Source organism: Polyodon spathula, chromosome 3 (assembly GCF_017654505.1).
Source record: "Polyodon spathula isolate WHYD16114869_AA chromosome 3, ASM1765450v1, whole genome shotgun sequence".
Classification (NCBI taxonomy): Eukaryota; Metazoa; Chordata; class Actinopteri; order Acipenseriformes; family Polyodontidae; genus Polyodon; species Polyodon spathula.
Genome location: NC_054536.1, coordinates 59,065,375 through 59,089,893, shown reverse-complemented (window position 1 = coordinate 59,089,893; position 24,519 = coordinate 59,065,375). Strand labels below are relative to the sequence as shown.

The 24,519-nt window shown below is 37.0% G+C and overlaps 1 protein-coding gene across 10 annotated transcripts in view; it reads right to left on the bottom strand.

Moving 5' to 3' along the window:
- The window catches only part of rims2a (regulating synaptic membrane exocytosis 2a), a 275,234-nt gene that overhangs the window by 235,934 nt on the left and 14,781 nt on the right, over nt 1-24,519 (bottom strand). The window lies entirely within an intron of this gene.

Below are 24,519 nucleotides of genomic sequence, written 5' to 3'. Positions count from 1 at the left end.
ATTTGATTAGAAAACAGCACTTATAATCATTTCTAACTAACATACTAATTAGGCACTTATACTATTTTATAATGATTTCCATTGGTGTGTCATTCCAATGTTTTAGATACTATCAATGTAGGGACAAAATATGAGAAAATGTCCCCACAAAGATAGTAACTCCTGAAAAAACGACCCGGGGGGACATCCCCACTTTGTAAAACATCTTTTTAAGAACTAAATATGCCTTTAAAAAAAAAAACCTAAAAGTGCCAAAATATTTAGTTTGTTGTCGACTTTGACCTTGTGTGGAGTTTTGTCTGACTGGAGTTAGAAATAGTAAATAAAAATATAGTGAGAGTCAATGAGAAGTCCCCACAAGTATAGGAATACAAACGTGTGTGTGTGTGTGTGTGTGCGATACTATATTTATTGTTTTACAAATAGTAATAATAACTATTAATCCCAAATGATTATTACGAACAGCTAAAAATGCAGTTACTGTAATGTTATTGAAAGAGGACGGTGTATATGTTTGTGCAGTGGGAGAAGTTAGTCTCTCTGTTTTTTTTTTTTTTTTTTGTTTTTTTTTTGCTCCTGGTCATTTCCAGTGTGGACAAAGTACATTTTGAATATAAATGGTTCGTTGCCACTGCCAGCAGGGATATGGTACCATGCATTTCTTTCTTCGTGGCTCTCTTGCCAGTTGCTTCTGATGGATGCCTTAGTTTTTTGTGACCCATTATTTATTGTGTTTCAAGAATATAGACAGCAGTAGATAATATTGAATGGTTTGTACATCCACCCTTTGTTCAGCTTCGACATCACTGAACCAGTGTAATTTATACCCAATTATACTCCAGTGAGTGTGAGGCGATGTTATAGGAGGTGCTGAGGATGTAAATAAAAAGTGGGTGGGTATTCAGGCATTTTTGATATGCATTTTTGTAATGAAAGTACAGTCAGAGTGGATTAAAGTTTTCATGATTTCTTGTTTGTATGTTTTCAGTGTTTCAGTGAGTTAAGATTTTTTTTGCTCAGTGTCAGTGTTGCATATCTTTTTCCAGTTGCAAACATGCTTTGATGGAGACCCAGTTTTCTTCAATGTCCTCATATCCTTTTTGTTTTTGTTTAACTGATAGCAGATTCATATTTCTTATTAATATTTTGTGAGGAGGCTCCAGCCATGGAGATACTGTTACGTTTTTTTCAATGGGTGGAAAGTGTGATTGACCAATCAGAGAGCAGCATCCCTGCCTGCTGTTTTATAATATGCATTATTCCCCTAATGAACCCTACCTTGTACAAAAAGAAAAAATACAGTATGCTCATTCTGTCAGCTGAGACTCTCATTTGTACATTTTTCATTGTTACCATTTTTTACCACATCAAAGTACAACAGCTATGTTATTTTACACCTATTCATTTCAATGAGGTGTGTGCGCTAGGAGCTAGTTTCATAACTCTAAAATGCCCTTCTTGCAATGATGGTACTCTGCAAGTAAGGATGCTAACAGCAGGAGAGTACCATATATCAGGCACTGTGCCAGCAAGCACCATGTGAGCTTAATCTGGACCTGAACACACCCTGCTATTCACTACTGGGCATCTCTTAACCGAAGATTGTGGTTCTGTGCTTTGAACTTCTAAATTGGCAAAAACTCACTTCACGGGTTCTGAGCTTGGAACCCAGGCCTCCACAATTGAAAATAGCTCGTAAATTAGAATGCTGAGCCACCGAGCACCTTGAAACTGTTGTCTTGATTGTGATGAGTTGAGGAATGCCGCTCCCTGGCGCACACTGAAATTACCCTTCACACACACACCCAACACACAATCAGCTTGTAAAAAACAGATGTCATCCCACCTGCCGATGACAGACTTCCACTGGCAGATGACAGACCAGCCTGAACATTTGGGGTCGGCCTCTACTCCTCTATTTCTCAATAGAGTATCCTGTTTCTTTTGAAAATGCTCCACTACTTTGGCAATACTATATACTGTCATCAACCTCATGACACCTATGACACCATATTTTTTATTTTCATAATTTAGCACTTATGTCCAATTTTCACAATTCATTTCCTACCTCACTGTTAGAGTATTGTTACAGTATTGTCAGCCTAAGCTAGTGTTCAGATTGCATTACCCCATTACCACCTGTACCTCATTAATCTTTCCTTGGGTGTATATGTGTGTATGTTTGAACAAATGGGTGCATGCTTGTTTGATGTGCATACAAATAATTGTATTGCATATTTGTGAGCCTTTTTCATGGTACTTAAATAATGTTTTTAATTAGTCTTTTTATGAATAATATAAAGTTTGATAGTCATACTAGTCTACAACAGTTCATTAAAGCACCTCACTGTGTTTAATTTTAAACAAAAATTAAGTCTGGCCAGGATTATCTTGCATTAAAAAAGCAAAGCATCAATGTTATTAGCATGCGCCCAAGTGTTCCCCATTAGTTCACCTTCATAATTGTTGCTATAAGAATAGTTTAAATAAGTGTAATTCCTTGTGGTACCATCCCCTAAAAGTGTCAAATTGTATACATGTTTTGTACAGGGTGGTGAAGTAGGCACATGCCTTAACTCTGGAGGCTTAGGGTTTAAACAGGGCTCAGGTCACATGATTCAAACACAGCTGGTCCAAGACTAAACGAGGCTATAGCTTGTGCATACAATAAAAAAAATGACAGGGCAATAGTTTTTGCAAACTCCCTTAAATTACGTCATGATGCTGAACATGTTTCCTCTCCTCAAACAACTAAACAAAATGACTGACAGACCCGTGGAGCAGCGATTTTGTGACTTAACAGAAAAAATATTACAAAATGCTACAAAGCAGGTGGTTTAGTGGTTAAACAAAAGGGCTTGAGAGCATGAGGTTCCCAGTTCAAATCCCAGCTCAGCCACTGACTAATAACCGTGAGGAAGTCACTTCACCTCCTTGTGCTCCGTCCTTGAATGAGACCAATGTAAAACCCGAGGTCCTATTGTAAGTGACTGCAGCAGCACCAGTTGTCTCTGTAAGTCACTTTGGATAAAAGCATCTGCTAAATGACTAATTAATAATAAAAGATACTGCAAACGCTAAAGTCATCATAGAAACTTTGTTTCTCTGACTTCTTAATATTCAAAGAAATCCAAGTCTCAGCAACTGAATGGATGCCTCAGAGAATTTTGTGTCGCAGTGTGTTCTATGCGAAAAAAAAGTTTAATATATAAAGACATATTTAGTACACAACCTTATCTTGTTGGATTCTTATGAATATGCTAATTAGTTCTTATTCTCTGTAATAATTATTCCATCTCAATATGTGTAGATTTTATGTTCAACTTGATATGTAACACTTAAGCCGAGGGGACACTAGTCTACATGTTGCTAGAAAAATGTAGAAAAGGATACTTTTTTTGTAGAAAGTGATGTCCAAGCTACAAGTTACAGGCAACTTTGTTGCAAGCAACTGTATCAAAGTACTGTTGATTTTGTAGAAGCAACATTACGTCGTAGAATAAATCAGCCAATGAAAATTATGTAAAAAGTCATATGACTACCTTCTTCACTGGCAGAAAAAAAATGCCAGAGAAAATGTAGAGCCGGTGTGGGGTATTGTCAGGAGATTCTCCTTATCAATTTTTTTAAGGGTGATTTTTTTTTTTTTTATAGGTTGTAAAGGCAAGTACATAAGTGTAAATGAGTCCATTCCTGGTAGTTAAAGATCAGTTTGGCAGTTAATGCCATGAGAAGTAGTGGAGCGGCACTAAAGTCAACAAAATTATTAATATTATATTCCTTGAAAAAAACGATTTATAAAACATAATGTTGTGTTGCATTATAGTCAATATTAGAAACTACAAAAAAAATAATAATTAAAAAGCTGGTTTGGTACCGATGCTGAAGCATCAGAGTCGTGTTCTTCATTGCAAGGCCCACGGACCATTGCAGGCCCCTGGTGGACTTTAGTGTGGCCCCTGACATGCAGCTCCTGGCGAAATACAATATATAGACCGATATATACAATCGCGACAAGTTATAAACATATTAGTTTACAGTTGATACCCTAATACAGAACTAAAACAATATTTACCATGTCTGGATGAGCTCAACATTTGCTATTCTCATTTACGGATTAAGAAAAGAGACAGCTGTGAGAATGAACCCGGAAAGGTATGTTTTATTCTGGAAATTTGAGCTTTTGGAGTAGTATTGATCAACAACATGTTTAAACATATTTTTTTAATCCTTGTAATATAAAAAATAACATATGGGCTGCAGTGCATTTCGAGAAAAGATCTCACGGTGAAATGTTTTGCATCATTTCATGATGTTACATATCTCTTCGATTAAATCTTTTCTCATAATGCACTACAGCCCATGTATTGTTCTCTCTCTCTCGCTCTCTCTCTCTCTCTCTCTCTCTCTCTCTCTCTCTCTCTCTCTCTCTCTCTCTCATATACATACATGGTTACACTGATTAACAAGCACTAAATAACATATTTTTGAATACTAGGGCTTGCACTTTTCAGTTTTAACTAAATGAGACCTAGATTTTCTTTTCTCAGCTAACACTTTGCAACAATGATGAATAGCCATGTTTGGGTTTATGCTAATTACACCCAGTTGTTGTATGTTGTGCAATGCTGAATATGTTTTCATAAAGTGGCCCATTCACAGCTGCTGTAGAATGGTCAAATCTGTTACTGTATTTGCGTACATATTCTTTTAACCCTGCTGAGACTGGGAACACAACTTCAGGATATAATCTACGGTCCACTGATTCAATTACATGAACTGCCCAGAAATTAATACGTGAGTTGGCATGAAGGCTTTTGCATTCTCACCTCCAATTTTTTGGAACTGTCTTTCAGTCTCTTAAGGAAACAACCATTATTGTCATTCACATCCTTTAGAAAGGGAGTAGCTAATCCTTTTAGAAGCAGAACAAGACGTATGGCCTCAAATTACTCAATTCGCTGCTTAACGCTGTTGTGAAGTTGATTCCTTGCAGGAGAAGCATAGGTTTACATTTATCTTATTTGTCTCTCTATAATACGAATACAAAAGCACTGTGAGATAGGTGTCTGTGTATGAAAAATAGTGTATTTTAAAATCTGTTTAAATAGTTTTAATGTTGTAAACTGCAATGTACCACCACTCTTTATGGCTCAACCCAGTACACCGCACACACACACTTTTCAAGTAAAAGAAACTTAATTAACACCCTTCACACGTAGAACATTTTTAATCAGAGCTAAAATTAGGCTTAATTCTGTTGCTATAGTAATTTGACTGACGGAAGTTTAATTATTCAGCTAAGTTTTTGCAAACACCAGGTAACATAGTCTTAGATGGATGGTGTCACCTAGAGATACAGTCGGACAAAACTGTAATTTGGAGTAACCAAAAATATAAGTACACTGGATGGTGTATTTACTAACAAGCTGGAATTTTTAACAAAGTTTTAAGCTATAGACCATGCCTCCATGTTGCAACAATCATGTAGTTTAGGGTATCCACACAGCTGTTACACAACTACATGTGTATGTACAGTGTATGTATTACCAGTTTGTGTTAGACAATAGTAACTAAAATCTAATTAACATGGTATTTGACTGATCACTTTCCCATTCATCAAAGTTATTATTTCTAAAAGAACTAAGAATAACACACAGTAATCTAATTAATGAGCTTAACATTAGCTTTATTGTTAACCTACGCACTAAATTAAAATAGATTCTGATGTTTAACATGTCCAAATACTTCCTATGGGTATCACCCCTCAAAATGATATTACACTGTTTACATTCTTTAACTGATCTGCTAGCCTTGGTTGACATTCTTAATAAGAAATAACGATTGTCTATGAAACGAAAAACAGATTCAGTGTGCACTTAGCTTTAAAATCGTGTTCAGCTTTGGTTAGAACAAGCAAATCCATTGAACAAGGACTGGAGTTGCCAGCAATTTTTTATCTTTTTTTTTTTTTGTTTACTAAGGAATGTCAGTTTTAAGTCCCATTTCAGAAAGCATTATGTAGTAACACAAATGTGTAACTCTTTCTGTCCACTGACTGCTGCTATTGCGTCTACATTAATGTAGTATATATATTTTTTTTTGTGTGTGTGTGTTTAATGTGACATATACGATAAAGAATAAAATGTAAAACCTATACAAGTAACACAGCACATCAACACTAACAATAATTTATCAGTAGCTGAATTAACACCACCGTCATCCTCCCAAAAAGATGTTTCCAACTAGAGAAAAAAATAACCTTTTAAGTTTTCTTTAGTAGTTTTAGCCCCATACCACTCCTCTCTTTATTACAGGTTGATTTTGGAATTTTAGAAGTACATGATTTGGGTCTTTTCCTCTCTCTATCGCTATAATGAGACACTTCAAGACTGGTAAAATAACACAGCCTGCCTTTGCTCATCAGCACTTAGTCTTGGACAAGCAGAAGACCAAATTCAATAAAGACAATACTCCATGACTTCAGTCGTGACTTATTCCACTTATGTCCTGATGCGCAGTCCTTATCCTTAACTTCTTTCTTCATGTATCGTATTCAGTAGAGTAATTAAACTGAATTAAACAGCTAGCTAGTTCTTTGGCACAATTTGCTTCTTGTAACTCCTGCTCTCACAACAAGGGCAGTGTCTTTGTATTTGATTACAGGCATGCTATTACCCGAAGTTCCATCACCATCCTGATGTTTTGGCACTTGGCGTATAGTACTGAGCAACCCTTCCAAACACATTATTAATATACACACTATAAACAGCTCACAAACACTTCCTCAAGACAGGCTTCTTAGAATGGAAATCAATATTGTAAAACACACACTGCGCCAAATGTCGTTGCCAAGTGTAATAATTTGCAAAGCAACCATCTGAGTCCCTGTTTGAAAAATGCCTTCAATTAACCAAACGGACTGAATCTCCAAGTGATTTCCTTGTTTTATTTTCGCACTAGAAAAGGTTTAAAATTTAAAAAATTATAAATGACAGCTCTTATGTAGCCATCATAATTCATCATGCAGGTGTGCTATTTAATAGAACAACATAACAGTTTTATCTAAATAGATATAAAAAAAATCTAAACACAAATACTTGTATTCCTGTTGAAAAAGATTACAAATACTTTATTAAAAAAGTAATGTGATAAAAAAAAATGGTGCTTGATCCATTTATATTGCTCTTTTGCAACAATTTGTTGGGTAGAGTGCCCTGGACTGGATGGTTTGGCAATTCATTCCAGGGTCATTAGGAAGCCAGCCACCCAGAAAGGGGGCGGGGTCACAATACTAGAAGTCATCGCCTTAATGCAGTAGGCGATGTGTCAGTCATGGAATGGATGATACGTGATTGCACTCGCTACCAAAGTGGGTGTGACTGAGGGTATATCAGGAGGTGTGAATAAGCAATCTGTTCCTTTTATAGTGGTTATGAAAGATAATCGCTAAAGGACCAAAAAGTACTTGAGTGTTTTGTGCTTTTTTGTTTGCCGTTCTAATTGTACTCATTTGTCATTGTAAGACAGCTTACACGATCCACGAGCTGTCACTAAAGGCCAGCACCAAACTTGGACAACACTGCACTACTGTATTTCACCACTCGCACTTAAAAGCACTCACTTCAGACTTGTTACCATGCTTGTGTTCTCTGTGTGTATTTACTGTGATTATTAATTCAGGACTGAAACCTGTGGTTTTTACTGAGCTGTACACATAGCAAATGTACTACCAGTTCGTATCATTTACAGTTGTCCAGTGACTTTTGGATTATAAATAAATCATCATTTCACCATGAACTTTGTTGTTTATCATTACTTGAGCACCACATCACCTCTACACCTGCGCACTGCAAACCACTTTGTCACCCCCCCCCCAAAAAAAAAGTTTTGGGGAATAACAGGATTTTTTAAATGCAAATTTAGAGAATAGATCTAAATAGCTCATAAGGATAGGAAAAACAATGAATAAAGCTGTTATCTATATTTACCACTAAAACATATCAATATTTAATAATGACAATTGAATGGGAGTGCTTTAAAATACCACCAGCAGCACAATAAAGTCCTTACACCATCTGATCAGAATGAAATTCAGATTTTTATAAGGACAGCCCAGTAGTCAAGTATTTTTACTCCACTTCGCTTTGGAAGATCTAGTTCAGCAATGTGGTTTTTTCAGCAATTTCTTGATCCAAATATAACAGCTCCTCATTCATGTCATAAACAATCAGTGTACAGGAAGTGTCTTGCTTTTCTGCTATCATTTAATTATAGGCACTCGTTCAAGACAACGTGATGCTCACATTCATCTTCAGCTATTACCATCTTCACCTCTTCACAAAATGCAGATGCTCTAGTGCAGGATTAAGTTTAGCAACTAATGAGCATCATCTCCATGGAAACGGGGATAATTTTAGGTCAGAAGAAACCCCAACTGGTACATCACTCAACTTTGTTAACCCCTACTGTTGCTAGAAACAGGAATAACTTGATTGTTTTTTTTTATTATTATTATTATTTTTATTTAAAGGCATACTGCCAAATGATAATATTAAACAAATACCGCTGGCAGATGTTTGTGGACATACTGTTAGAAATATAAACATGGTAAATAACAAAATACGTTTTTAAAAATGAGGATATTTGTATCTATTCTACTGTATCCTCTTCCATCAAGGTAAGTATTATATAGTAATTCAGAAAAGAAACAAGCATGATTATCTTTAGTCTAGTCCAGTCTACCCTCACAAATGAAAAGTTAAAGATTCAGGGCAGTGTTGAAATTGATATGGAGATAAAGCTTAGAGCACTGTAATACATTTCTGCGAAGAATATGTGAAGCTAGATAGCAAAGTGATAAACAGTACTCAGTTTGCCAGAGTACAGTATAAGGAATTCTGACCTTATATTCCTTATCGCAAACTAAACAGATAAAAGGGGGCTTTCTAGGAAATAATGGTAAAACCACCACACCCTTGCAATATTAATAAGTAGTGCTGAATCCAGTTTCAGGATTGTTATTTTAAGGATCACTTCCATAATCAGACTGGGTATGGAGAACACAAGTCACAAGTCTTGTTGGTGTGAAATGTGCAATTCAGCAATGAGGAATTTGCATAAAGAAGGCACCAGCTGCAGCTTATGACTCTGATGCTATTTGTCACCAAATGGTATAGTCCCCCAATGCTTTGATTTCAAGGTGAAATTACCGTATTTGTTAGTGCAGTAGGAACCGTTACAACAGCATTGACATTTAAAATATTCTACTTGTGCTCATTTAGTGTACAATATATAGAAGTGTGTAAATCCACATATAAAGTCAATCACCTACACCAGAAAGAACAGATGCCACAAACAGTCTGGAAAGATGACCTTCATATAATCCAATGATAAACCCTGTTTCATCTCTCCCAACAGTCTTTTTTATCAGAATTAAAATGCAAACCAGTATTGCCATAAAAAAGCAAAAAACTTTTTTATCCCCAGAAAATGAAGCAGCTTCTTTATTTATTTATGTGTCTTCCAAACACAGATATGCATACATGTTCTGCTTTAAAAAAAGTACAATCCTCTAAAGAAAAATAAATCCTGTAACAGGCAGCTTGTGGGGAGAAGGATAGTGCAGCCTTAAGATTTAAAAATTAGGTCAATAAAATATTTTGTTTGCTTGCATGCTCTTAAAAAGGCCTTTGGAGCCAACGATAGTATAAGTACCTCACCAGAAGCTTGCAGCATTCTTTTTGTTCATAGCATTAGCGAAGCCATGCTGTCTAGAACTCTGCAATACTCTTTTATTAAAGTGATAATATATTTGAATTATATATTTGCTGTCTAACCTTTTTGGCTAAAAGAGATACAAATACAGGCACACACTGAATAAAATGTAAACCTTTCAGACTAACCCTTGTCAGACTTTTTCCTATCAAAGTTAGTTTTGTTGCATTTTGACGATAATCTTCTACAAAAAAAAAAAAAAAAAAATGTCCATGACTTATTTTCGTACCTGTTAGCAGCCTTAAATTATATTCTTCACCAAAACAAATTCTGCAGCTCAATGATCCATATGTGGTTAAAGAGCCCTCCGTTAGACAGCCCTGGCTTAGAGTATACTTACAATAATTAGAAGAAGGAAGATTCATACCTGATATAGAAGAATAAGGTCTTGTAAATATTCTCACAATGTATTATTGCATCCAAAAGGTCTATGACGACAAAACAAAGACAACATCACATTTCTGCTGTTGGTAATTTTAAAGCTTCCCCTTTCTTACCTTCTGAAATGAGAGACAGAAGAACCACAACAAGAAACACCGTCACTAATCAATATGGCTTGCTGACCTTTATGGCAGACGTATCTGGATATTAATAACTACAAATACAAAGACCACCCAGGAAACAGTAAAACCTGAGCATTTGCGAATTCCAGTCGCGACCACAAAAGGTCTGGATGCTGTAAATTTCCATATGACTCCTGAAAAATCATGACTTGCCATCTCTCAGCGCTTCTTGGATCAGGCCCAATGCTGTCACAACACTGTTCTGCTTTTATAATGGGGTTCTTAGTTGCCGGTAACATACCTGTCCCTTGCAATGATATAAATAATACACTGCTGGCCACGACTGTACAGTATGCACAGGTCCCTTCACCCCACACTTAGAATTCTTCTTTTTTATGATTGTGTCTATTGTGTTGTTCAGATCAATTGTTTTAATGTTCTGCATGGTATCCCAAGGGACATACTTGATAAGAAGCTGCTTCACTTTCATCTTGGCAGGCCATATATTTATTATTGTAATAAAATATGATAAACTGACAGATTGACTTACAAAACAATCCACATACTTATCTAAGGAGGGGTCAAATTGAATTGTAGCAGTTTAGAGAGTGGAACATTTCTAGCAATACATCTTGCGCAATATTCCTATACATTGATGTGATTATCAGACAATCCAATTTCAGGGTATTAAAATCCATCAGCACACAAATCTTGGGCTTGCCATCAGTCTTATATAGATGACTTTTAACAAACATACCATTTTCATAGAATGGCACTGTGTTTACTTCTGTCTACAACATAACTAAACGTTTGTTTTTTAGGCTTTATTTAAATACATAATAATTACACTGCTCCGTCCTGGAACCAAGTTGTTTCTTGCTAGCTTTATATCACCACGATTGCTCTTGTACTCCTAGAATATGTGTCTTTCCTATTGCACTTGTTTAAAATTTTTTTTTTAAAAGCCCACCATTGTCATGTGTGTGAACTACAATTACCAGCTGATTGGGTTTCACCATTCGTTGCTTCTGTTTTGAATGCCTACTTATATCTTATTAAATAAATGGTGAATATGTATCATTTTACAGTTCCAAAAGCGTATCTGCAGGAGCCTGTGAAAGGGCAGTGTTGTGGCCAAGGATGGTTACCTGCAGGAAGCAGAACCAGAGACACAAAAGCTGCAATTTAAGTGCAGATGCACACTTTTATTAACAAAACAAACAAAACACAGGAACAAAATAAAATAAGTAAACAAACACCACAGACATTGTATACCTAAAACACCCAAGCTTTGGCTATTGCAGTGTATCAGTAAACCTCTTAGTAACTTTCTCCCCCGGTTCAGGCTGGCCATTTGCCTTCACTGAACTCTCCTCTCCTAAACAAAGGAATTAGCTCCCTTGATAAAATGTGGCTGGGGCTTGATTAACCATCAATAACTCAATCAAGACCCAGCCAAATTCTACACGTGAATTTGACAGGAATGGGATTTTAACCTCATCACTGCCAAACTTAAATTCAAAATATTCAAACTGCATTTACACATGCAGGGCTTCAGTATATTTACTACAAAACACTGGATTAACCTAACTGGAATATAAATGAAAGCCATTATACGAAGGTACTAATCTGCTTTACAAATACAATTTCAAGTGAGTGTGAGTGTGTGTCTATAGCCAACATATTATAAAACAAACTGGAAAACTGTACACTTTGTATACCATAAACATATTAAGAGTGTACTGTGTAGATACTACAAACATAACTTCATTAAAAATGGGATTCAGTTTCTGCTTGTGGTTAGGGTTGTTTTGGGGTATGGATGATGATAGCATTCTTAGTTTTGGCTACTGGTCCCACATCTCAAAGGGAGAAGGAAGCTACCACCCTCTTAAAAAGGTACTGAACTTCCGAGGCCAGATCAGCAGGGTAGACTGTGAGGAAGCCATGCACTTCCTCTCATCATGCAAATAAAGTTGAGTTTAGGGGGGTTGAGGGTGACGTTGCAACTGGGATTACACCAGAAACAGCTAGGTGAGTTTCTCTGAGCTCATTATAAGAAGGTAAAAGACTGCAAGGGATTTTGGAGGTATTATGGATGTATATCTCCTTATATAATTTTCTGTTTCAGCGATCACATCCTAGTAACCTTTTAAGCACCCAGGTCGATGTAAAATATGTTTTTAAAATAAATCAAGAAGAATACAGACAAAACTTGTAATGTGCCTCAGAGGTTAACTCAACTTATTAAAAAACTTTATTTTAAGGAATAAACAATAGCAAATTGGCACTGGAAAGATGGAATTACTTCTACCGTGGCATCAGCAACAGAAAAAACTTGAATGGTTACAGGCGTGAAAGTTGAAGGCTAATAATCAATAGAGTTTTTGTTGTGTGCATGGGGGGGGGGGGGGCGATTAGAGGAGATCCAGTTAACAAGTGTGTGCTGCCTTGTGATTACTCCAAAGTTCTGCAAGCATGAGCCACAGTCTTTTAATACATCTTTTAATACATCACCATCCCTACAATACTCTGCTTGAATGTATGATGCATGTCTTTGACTTTCAACACTTACTGACAAAAAAACATTAGTCGTTGTCAAATTGTATAGCAAAAAGGATCATCAGAACAGCGGGACAGCCACTAATCTGCTGCCAAATATAACTAAAATCCATCTGTTTGCACAGATTACCTGCCAAGCTTCAATTCGAGCTGTTCATATTTTTTCCTCTGGTGTCATAGCTCAGTCGCAGGGGCTTGAACCATTCCTTGGGATAGGCCTGCGCAAAAAGCTTTTAAATAATGGCATTCCCAGAATAGCTTTTATATGCTATCATTATCTCTAAATAATTCTATATCTGACATGCATTATTAGCATTATATTTTAAATAAGCATACTGGGCGACATTAGCACTGCAATGCATTAAATCCACTTACATGCACTGAATCACAAGATTTTACTGGAATACACAGACATAGACACAGATACACCCACGCACGCACGCACCCACAGCAACTGACCAGAAATGTCTATTTTTCCGTTTGTGTTACAAAGAGAGTCCTTGCACACAATGACAGCCACTCACACTTCAAGGAAGCATCTGAAACATTGCACAACAGAGCCAGGCTTGTTAAAACCCCAGTTACAGTATATAGCTGTTATCTTCATTTCAGCTGCAGGGGTCAGAATCTGCATGGCGATTCTGAATTGACCCCACAAGCGATGGCCACTTTGAGTACAGAAAAGGCACAGGAGATAGCAGTGAACGACTGTATTGCCATCACCAAGCGCCTCACAAAGACTTCCAGTAAAATTGCCAATGAAGTGGTGCTACACTGGTCTTTGCAACTGAGGCCATCAGAGCACAATCATATCACATAGGACCCCATCCCAGTAGCCACTAGAGCTAAAAGACTTTTCTGCACTACTTGACTTAGAAGTTGAAGGCTTTATTTGATCAAAAGCAGCACAGGCAGAAAATAGCATTTTACTGTAATGATATTGCATTCAATGTCATCATTGTAAAAGACTAGGTTGTTAAAGTCATAAGGACAGAGAACAAGAGAAATAAATTACACAGTCAATGATTTTTAACAGCATTGACACAAACACTGTCACAAATAAAGACCCACAACATGTGTGACTTATGAAGTACGTTATTCTATCAGTTTGCTCTGGCCTTTTTATTTCAGCAGACAGAATGACTTCTGAATCCCTGTAAAACTGCAGGACTTATTTCTCCTACTGCATAACCCTGTCTTATTTGCATTAGCAACAAGTTAACCTTTTTTCTGAAGATCTCTCATTTCTTCACTTCTTTACTGCAGTGTTTTTTTTTAACGCAAGCTCAGATTTATGCAGATGGACTTATTGGTGTCAGGCCATAATTTTCCAGAAATCTGCAGTGCTATAATTGCAAAAACTTACCAAACGCAACAAAATGTTTAACATGACAGAAAACATAATGGTTATAATTCTATTAAAGAAAATAAAATAGTTTTGAAAGCCTTGTTAAATCACTCCTTTAAAAGTAGTCTTGAATACCAACAGAAGTGCTGTCATACACAGGGGATGGTAGACAAGCCAAGCCAAAACATAACACAGCATTAGGGTATAGTTCCCATCTAACCATAAAAAAATAACTAGAAATGACAAGACATTTTATAAAAAGTGTAAAGTACTTTTGCACTACCATTGCTTCTTGTATGATATTTGTTGAGTTTGATGGCTAATGGCATACTGCAGCACACTTAGTGAATATTATTTTTCCTTGATAAACTGTAAGTAAAAATAAATAAATATAAAGGCCCAACAGTTTTTAACATTTTCTCCGTGAACAAACCTGTTAATGGGAATAATTTGTACAAATCCTTGGCAGACGAAAAGCTAATCCAGTTTAATTAAATTAGCAAATTTTCACGCAACACTTTGTGAAAATGCTCTCAGTATGGACCTCAATAGATTATACAATGTTGAGTCTTGGTTGCTCTTTCTTATGGTCACTCATTTAAATTCCAACAACCTTTCATACACAGTGCACAAGCCCAGGCATACACATTCAATTTAACCAGACAAAATGTACACCATAACAGAATAATATCAATACAATCATATGAATCAGTTCAAATGCTTCTGCACACAAACTTTATTGGTCGACAGAGAGAAAAAATACCTGTCACAGGTAACATTTCTTTCCTATAGTGCAGAACCCTATCATATTTGAACTAGCAACAAGTTAAGATCTCTTGCTTCTTTATCGTTTTACTGCAGTGTGTTTTTTTTTTTTTTTTTTTTTTAATGCAATGGATTAATAGGTGTCAGACCATGGCATGACCTACACCACAGGATGTACCAGGAATCTGCATGGTGTACCAGGAGTCAGTATACGACAAGCCCACAAAATCCCACACTAAAGTTCAAGTCCTGTAATAGCATTTAGTTATTTTAATGCGTTTCCTGTGTCCTAGCTTATATTAAACAGACCATGGTACAGTTCTGAGAGGCTTAGATATAGTTGTTTATTACATGCAGGCAAGGTAAACAGTAACAGAGGGCTGGGGAAGTATGCTAACTCACCTGTCAATGTCAGCCAATTAAAGTAGTCTAAAAGCAGGATTAATCATTTGGGAAATATATAATAATGGCAACAAGTAAGTACATCCCCAGCCATGCTGTAAATATAAAATGAGAGCTATCTGTATTATATCATGAAAAAGAATATTATCGTGACTCAAATCCACAGGAACATTTTTTAAAGTAATTTTCAAACTCTCAATAGCTAGTTTTAAAGGTTTTAGGTTCACAACTGGATAGACAGTTTCAGTAAAATGGTTAATTTTTACTGGGCAACACTGTAACTTGAACCTTACTCAAAGAATTATAGTGAACCTTGATTTCACCTTGTAACAATTATTTTTTTTTTATTTTTTTTTTGGCTCCTGGGTAGTAAGTGTTGTTTCCTAATTGCTTATTCCTCAAAAGTATAGAAAATGGCTATTATTCCCCACAACCTTTGCTTTTGTGACCAGGACAGTGATATTTTGAAATTTACCTATTTTCCAGAACATTCCAGATAGATTCAGTGCTGAGTAAACTTGGAGTAACTTCTAGAACTTTCTAGAACTTTCCAGTAATATAAATAGTAGTATAAATACAGGGGCCTTAAGTCCACCAGTTCAGTTTAGTTCCAGCTGCCTAAGTGGATACATATCTGCATTTTTCTCAGATGGCATCAAGAGACTGCAATGGTGGCATTCCTGATAGGTCTCCAAGGCAGTTTTATCAAGTTTCCCTGCTATCTTTGCCTTTGGGACAGCAGGGACACCAAGGCGCACTACCATAGGCGGGACTGGCCACAGCGGACCGAGTTCTCTGTGGGGAGGAACAACGTCAAGTGGGAGCCACTGGTGGACCCCCGGAAGGTGCTGATGCCACCACTGCACATCAAATTGGGCCTTATGAAACAATTTGTCAGAGCTCTAGATAAGGAGTCAGCAGCCTTCAAGTACCTTCAAGACTTCCTCCCTAAGCTGTCTGAGGCAAAGGTCAAAGCCGATGTCTTCATCGGACCACAGATAAAGAAGATCCTGGAGTGCAATGAATTCCCCAAGAAGCTCCTAGTAAGGAGAAAGCAGCTTGGAACAGCTTTGTCGCAGTGGTTTGGGGCTTCCTGGGCAATCACAAGGCCGAAAACTATGTGGAGCTGGTTGAGACTCTGGTGAAGAATTACGGCACAATGGGCTGTAGGATGTCCCTCAAAGTCCATATCCTTGATGCTCATCTTGATAAATTCAAGGAGAACATGGGAGCGTACTCAGAAGAGCAAGGCAAGCGCTTCCACCAGGATATACTGGACTTTGAATGCCGCTACCAAGGACAGTATAACGAGAACATGATGGGAGTCTACATTTGGGGGCTGATTCGTGAAAGTGATTTACAGTATAATCGTAAATCCCGAAAAACCAGTCACTTCTAAATCTTTTGTAGTCATTTTTGTATTACTTTAGTATAAATACATGTTAATTTGGATTCATATGTTGTTTTTTTCTGACTTTATGTGAACGTAAAGACCGTTTTCTCATTGGAAATAGGTAAATTTCAAAATATCACTGTCCTGGTCACAAAAGCAAAGTTTGTGGAGAATAATAGCCACTTTCTATACTTCTGAGGCATAAGCAATTAAGAAATAACACTTACTACCCAGGAACAAAAATTGTGTTACATAGTGTTTTCATTGTGGTGAATCTATTTATATACCAGATTCTGCCGAACCAATTAGGTATGCTTAAAATTCAAAAGGTAGAGCACAGCACACAGTCACGGTAAAGAATAAAGAAGTGCAGTTAACATATTGAATGACTGGTGAAAAAAACGTTAAAGCTGCAGTGACCAGTGGAAACCAACATCACGAAAAACCACATTTGTAGGCGAAGAATTAAAAAATATATAAACACGTGAACATTTCAGTCCACTAAAATAAAGGGATTTACATAATCTCTCCAAGTAAGAAATTGCAGTGTCCATTGTGAAAACACAAACACGAAATAATAAATTAACATCTCAAGCGGCACTATAGTATTAAAATGTTCAATACAAAAAATGGTGCCTGAGTTACAAGTTCTTGCAGTGTCTATTTTTTAATTTTTTTTTTTTTTTTTTTACAAAAATCAAAAATATGTATTTTAGTGTAACAACAGGAAAGCATAATCAATCAGACTGTGGAGCCTGTATCATCCGATCTGAAATCGCCAAACTCCACATCTTTGTTGTCTGAACTGAAGATAACCCTTTACCCTAACCGTAACCCTAACCCTAACTCCTAAATCATTCAATGCACAGAGCAACTACTTTTTGGCAGGATTTTCTATTCACGTGAGCAGCAATATTTCCCCTCAGGCATTAGTTGCGCATGGTTATTAAAAACCAGAAATTAACGGTGAAATTTGGCTACTTAGCTAAAAGTTTGGGTGGGGCGATCGTTCGAGCTGGGTCATTGAGAATCCGGTATTACTATTGTTTTATTTCATCAAAACAGACCCTCCCCTGGCCATTTTGTACATATTTACATAGGAATTGTGACAAAGTGGTTCGCAGGATACAGGTTAGGACTAGGAGTGATGCAGTGCGCAATGAAGAAATAGACAGTGATAATCCAATCAGAAAAGAGATTTTATTTTTAATCCAGGTTTGGTGATCAAACAATAAATCCCAGGCAATGCATAGCAATCTGTACTGCACTGGTCTATAAAATGAGTTTGTAGTCCCAAATAATATCACGTCGCTCCGCCCCTATTTGTACCATCACTCATGACCCCTTGGTAAACGATTGAAACCTCTCCTCCAGTCCGCGGCTGCCACATTGTTTCCCTTCCAGGTCAACGAGTTAGTGCATCGGAGTTCCGCCCAATTTCTAGATGACCGACTTTTTTTTAACCCCTGGAAAAGAATTGTCAGACCATCCAGTCCAGGGTACTCTGTTCCCTTTACTTAGCACCCTCACAGGTTGGAAGGGAGATTTACCACCACAAATCATTCTATTTCTGTCACAGCAATAGTGTGGTCAGAAATGACAACAACGTGGCAGCGAAATGGTTCAGTTTTACTGGACAACACAGGTAATGAAACTTAACTGCAATAAGCATAGGATACAGCTTGGTACCGGATATTTAAGAATTATGGTACGACAGGGTTATGCTGAAATATTACAACAGAATTGGCCGTTATGGGCAGCAACATGAAACCGTCACTAAAATTTGATTGCTATAATGTTAATGAAACTAGAGCAGTGCAGAAGATGGCTCTCTTACCAGTAGCTTCCTTTTGTGACCCATTATGCATATTATTTACCATGTGTCAAGCCCAGCTTTGGCAAGAATATGAACACCAGCAATGTTTGTATATCTATTTGATTTGATCGTCCCACTGCTTTACTCAGCTTCGACATCACTGAACCAAGGTCATTTATACGCATTGGCTCTAGTGAGTAGGTAATGTGCTTTTCAGAATGCTCCCTGGTGCTATCTGATTCAGGACCACCGTGCTCCATAAGGAAACAACAGCTTCTCTTTATGTCAGTCTTTTCCCTTTGGACTTATTTTTGAACATCATAAAATCACGGTATTCCCCAGCATTGCTAGCAATCCAGCATTATACAACTCCCACATTGGGATAATGAGACTATATTACATTTCCACGGAGTGCTTTTCCCTCCTACACAGCACTGGTTTAAAGAGTTACATAGTAAACACTGTGGACAACCTTTGCATAGTGTTTTATTTCTGTCTGTCTGGTACACTAGACATGGTATGAACCCTCCTCTCCTTGATGTGAAACAATAATAACAGCACTCTCCTTCTTCCCTTTCGAAATCCAAAGAGTTTCTGATCATCAGCATGGCCTAACCATGCTGCTAGATCTGGCAATATTAGTGCAAGATCTGCATTGAATTTCAGCCTAACTGAGCAGGCATCTAACAGATTCATTCATTATTTTTGGCTTATATATAAACTTCTTTAGAAAGGGTTGTGTAACTGTGGAGCAGTACCTCATTCAAAAGATCACACTTCCTACAGCAGCCAAGAGATAAATATAGAGTTATCCCTATTCAGTTTTAATACCGACAAAGATTAAAATATGAAGCTAAAACATAAATATGTGTCTAAGTAATCTAGGAAGATATTTGTTTGTAATATTTTTGCAGAAACTGTAATGTAGTTCTGAGCTGGATCGTAATGAACGTGGTGTATATTGTGTATTCATTTACATTCAGTGCTTATGTTGCTTATTACTCATCCTAAGCTATGTCTTGCTGTAACCCCAGATTACTGTATATTAATTCACCTGTCGCTGGCATGTTGACTGGGCATGTAGACTTGACCCTCATTGTCAGCATTACTGCTCTTGACTGTACATTTTAATCATATCTTCTTAATCTCCATGCAATCCAGTCAGTCCATGATAACTATTAATGTGTTTCTGATGTCATTTACTACATAGTTACTATTAATTTCTATTTAAACCTATATGTGTGTGTGTGTGTGTGTGTGTGTGTGTATATATATATATATATAGGTTAGGACAGTCCCAATTTTACAGTGGAGAAGTTTGATCAATAGAATGTCATTTCACATGAGGGAGACAATAGAATGACTGCACTCGATTCAGTACTGTAGACCTTCACAGGCAAGAAGTATCGTAACAAATAATAATACTTGAGAGAAAGTCTTCTTGATTCTTTAAAGTAGTCTTAGTGAAAATGTTTAAATAGACTAATAAGGGCTCTATTGTGCAGCTGCTTTCGCCCTGGCAAAATTGACAGTGTTAGTGAACCACAGTGTTAGTGAACCACCGCGATATCGCACAAAAAACGTGATTTAAAAGTTGGGACTCATGCATGGGGTAGCGCATATCAAATAGCAAATCATGCGCCCAGCCAATCACCGTGGGGGGGAGTAATGTTACAACCAATAAGGATTCAACATTCCCTTTAGAAGCACATGTTTGTCTGTGATGATGAACTGAGGGCATTTTGAAACCCAAAACAAAGAAGAAGATAAAAATTTAAAAAAAAAAAAAAATGTCCAGCAGCCCAAGAGACCAAGCCCCTCAAGCAATACTTACGAAATAAAACAAAGTTATCTGTAAGGCTTTGTCTGACCTGTCTGGCACTTTCAGCATCTGAAACCTCCACCACTGGGGCTTCAGGTTCAGCATCTGCATCCCTCAACCCTGTAATCTTTCCTCTGTATGTTCAACATCACATCCATTACAGAGAGCTATGTTATGTAAAACACAACCAGACAGGATTATATTGCTAACCTTATCTGAGAAGTGTTCCCCCAGAGACATTCAAACATCAGAATTGCATTTTGAGGATTCCAAATGTTCGCTCAATTACAGTACAAGCACATTTAAAAGGTATGGTTATACTTCTGTTCGACAGGAGTTGTGGGGTTGAACAGCAGTGTCAGTAGCCACCGCTTCAGTGGATACCCGTTGTCCCCTATCAACCAGCCTTTTAGACTGTCATCCTGCTGAAACACAGCTGCTCCCTGCAAATTAGTGAGGATAAACAAGTCATGAGCAGAGCCAGGGTGGTTTGCATACACATTCGTTGGCATCGCACACTTGCACGTTGACAGAATAGGTCCCCTTACAATTTATGTAGAGGTCCCTATTCTGTGTTGGTATGCGTAGCTGCACGTGTGAGTAATCAATGGCAGGACACCAGGAAACCCATACCTCCCTTCGTATTTTGTTGCAGCTTGTGAGAGACAGGGAAATGGATGAATTCTCCCTGCCCGCCTTACGAAAGCTGCAGATACTCGCACTGCACCATTTTTTGGTACAAAATGAAATTCCACTAACAATACATACTATGTACAGTATATTGCAACAGGTAGCCAACATTTCTGGAGCAAAATAGGTTTTATGGGTGTGATTCGCAAGATATTTTGGTTGCAAATATTTATGGATTTACAGTAACCCGCAGTACATTGGAACAAGCCAGTGGCATAAAATGTTAGTGCAGTGGGTACCCTTAGTGCTACAGGCACAGTGTGCTCTCAGGGAGTCTCCTTCCTGGTCAGCCTAAAGCAGTTGGCAGATGTCAGTCATTGTTTGTGTGTTGAGGCAAAATTGCTGCATGCATTTTGTGTCAGACAGGCTCAGAAAAGACAGAGCACTTCTAAATATTTGGGGATGTCTCCTCCTCCTCTCTCTGTCTGGCCACATAGAAATCCAGCATGCACTCCATATTTGTTTTAGTTCTCTTTTTCTCTCTCTCTTTTCTTTGCCTGCTTTCCTGGTAGTTTCCACAGTATTTATAGTTGACCATGTAATTTGCACACAGTTAGCACTGTTGATGGTTTGCTAAATCGCTATATTTGTATGTAAATGAGGAGACTCTCCTAAAGTTCAGCTCATGTCCAGCGCTAACGCTGACTTGCCGAGTGGGCACTAAAACACAGTTGCTAAATCACATAGGTGGGCAAAGTCTGTTTGCCCACACGCGTGCCTGATTTTGGTGTGCTAACTGTCCGCAGTGCTAACTGTCTCACCATACCAGCAGTTCTTTCATTGGACAGGACATATTGTTCTTGAAAGAGGAAGCTTCATTAGCTATCCTGCTTACTGTAGAATCATGCACCCACATTTATTAACAAAATCGCTAAAGGAAATCATCAGCAGCCTGTATATTTAAGCTGTCACATTACATTTTTATTTGTGTCTCTATATATGCACCGCCAGGCACAACAACCAACAACAAAGGTATCCTTGTCTTTTTTATGTTAAAAAATATGTATATATGCTGAAATATATTCCTTTAATATATGCCTTCCTACGCTTCATGTGAGCAAAACTATAGAAAAAAACACTCAAAATAAAGGCATGGAAATTGAACAAAGGAATGACATGAACTCTGAGACATGCAAGGTTCATACAGAAGAATTTGAAGAAACCTTTTTTAAAAAAAAAAAAAGCAGGACAATGAAAGTAAAAGAAGAAAAAAACAACTCACTGACACAATCCACATAAACTCGAACTTAGAGTTCAACAAGAAAAACAAGTTACTGGGAAAAACATCTATCTTAAGAAACATATAATATATAAAGTAGCTGCACTAGAATGAACATGTGACAAGGTTTCGCCAAACATGGCATTGCACCTTTTTTTCTTTAGGGCAGTGGGTCCTGTAGTGACTGCTGCTTTTTTAACCAGGTCTGTTTTACAGTAGGCTGCTGTAGTTCTACCTGAGGCTCTGTGCTGAAAGGAGCGCAGACTATCCACAGTCCTGCAACCTTTTGCCTGGACAACTGAGGTCTGTTTTTTATAGTAACAAAAATAATTATTCAATGCCAAACATGAACTACTTTAGTAGTGATTGCAGTATAGGATACTGACTTTAGGTTTAGAGTTTCGGTGTAGGGAGACGATTATTCATTGTTTTATTAAAAATAATATGATAGCCAATCAGAGTGCAGTTTCCTTGCAGGAGCATTTTGTGTTAGCTTTGTAAAGACAGCAACATTTGTAGTACACAGATATATCAAAGACGTTATACTGTAGATTAAAAATTGCTCCCAATTTCCTCAATGTACATTGCATTCCGTTTGATTATACATCAACAACTTCAAATAAATCCACCTATATTTGTTTCAGCAATTCCGTGATTAATATAAAAGTGTTTTTAGGAATGCAGCACAAGTAAGTGCTTAACATAATGCTTTCCAAATGTCTGGTTTTGTATTAGGCTGTCATGACCAAGACAGACAAAAAAACAAGACGTTCATTTAACAAAATGCAGAAGCATAGGCCCTCTCTGTAAAGGCACAGACAGCCAGAATACATTTTGTCATATTCTCCATGTAATGATAATTTACAAGCAGCTCTAAATATGTTTGTAAATACGTTAGGGGAATCCTCACGTGATCTATCTAACTGTATTGTCTTTTATATTAATGGCCTTTGCTGATTGTGCTCCAGGCTACAGTTTAGGACCCAGTTTAAGAGCTTTGCCACTTTACAATAAGCATGGCTGATACCCAGCAATTCTAATAAACACTTCATCTTCTTCTAATTTGAATATATGTTTATTAAACAAATTGAGTTTCTAAATTTATAAATGTCAGTTTACACTTTCTAAGTTATTATTATTTGGCCTAACATCAGATGGAATATTTGTAATCTGTCTCAATGATTAATGCAACAGACAATTAATATCTGAGTACTGTGCATTAATTCTGGTATTGGTGCACTCAGTAAATTATATATGCGCCAAGACTAGAGTCATCTCTCTCACTCCTCCCTCTAACGTTAAAGTACTAGTAGGTTTTTACATCCCCTGTGTATTATAGCCTAAGTATTAATAAACTTTCTGCAGTAGTAGGCTATGGAAGAAATGATCAACATGTTTTATTCTAATAGCAGTAAGGATGCTTTTTAAGTACTGGATTGCCTTGGTCATTCAAATCATGAAATGATGTGACTTTTCATCTCTGCTAGCCACACCTACTCTACATATACACTCTATATATATATATATATATATATATATATATATATATATATATATATATATATATATATACTGATAAACATCTCAGAGTTGATCGTCACAAAAGTTCAGTGTAGTAGTATATATTATATATATATTAATATATATAATATATCTATATATATATATATATATATATAGACACACACAGAGGGAGTATTTCAGGAATAACTCAATATTGGAGCACTAGAACCCAGAAGCACTAAGTGTAAACTATATTAATAAATAAAGGAAATATAAACCAGTAATTCTCACAAATTATATACAAGTTGTATTATTTCTTTCAAAACCAGAATCCAGCAGTATTTTTTAAATCAAGGGGATATTTGTTTAAATTACTGCATCGGCAACAATGGAGTGACCCTGATCTTGGTTTATTTCCTTGACCTGTGGCCCACCAGGCGTACAGAAGCTGCTACATCTGTTCTTTATTTTAGCTCTCTGCAGGATCCAGCCCTACCATTGGGATGCTGTGCCAAGTACATCAACTACAATCAGAACCTCTCAGCTTCCACCAGCAAGGTCACACATCATGCAAAGGAAACCAAAATCTGCAATAAATGTCAATTTCTGTAATAAGGAATTTACTTTTGTTTTTTGATTTTTACATTTGTTTAAATTGTGAAAGCATATTCAAACATGAAAAACCCATGCTTTTCCCAGCAGTAAAAAATGTCAATGCT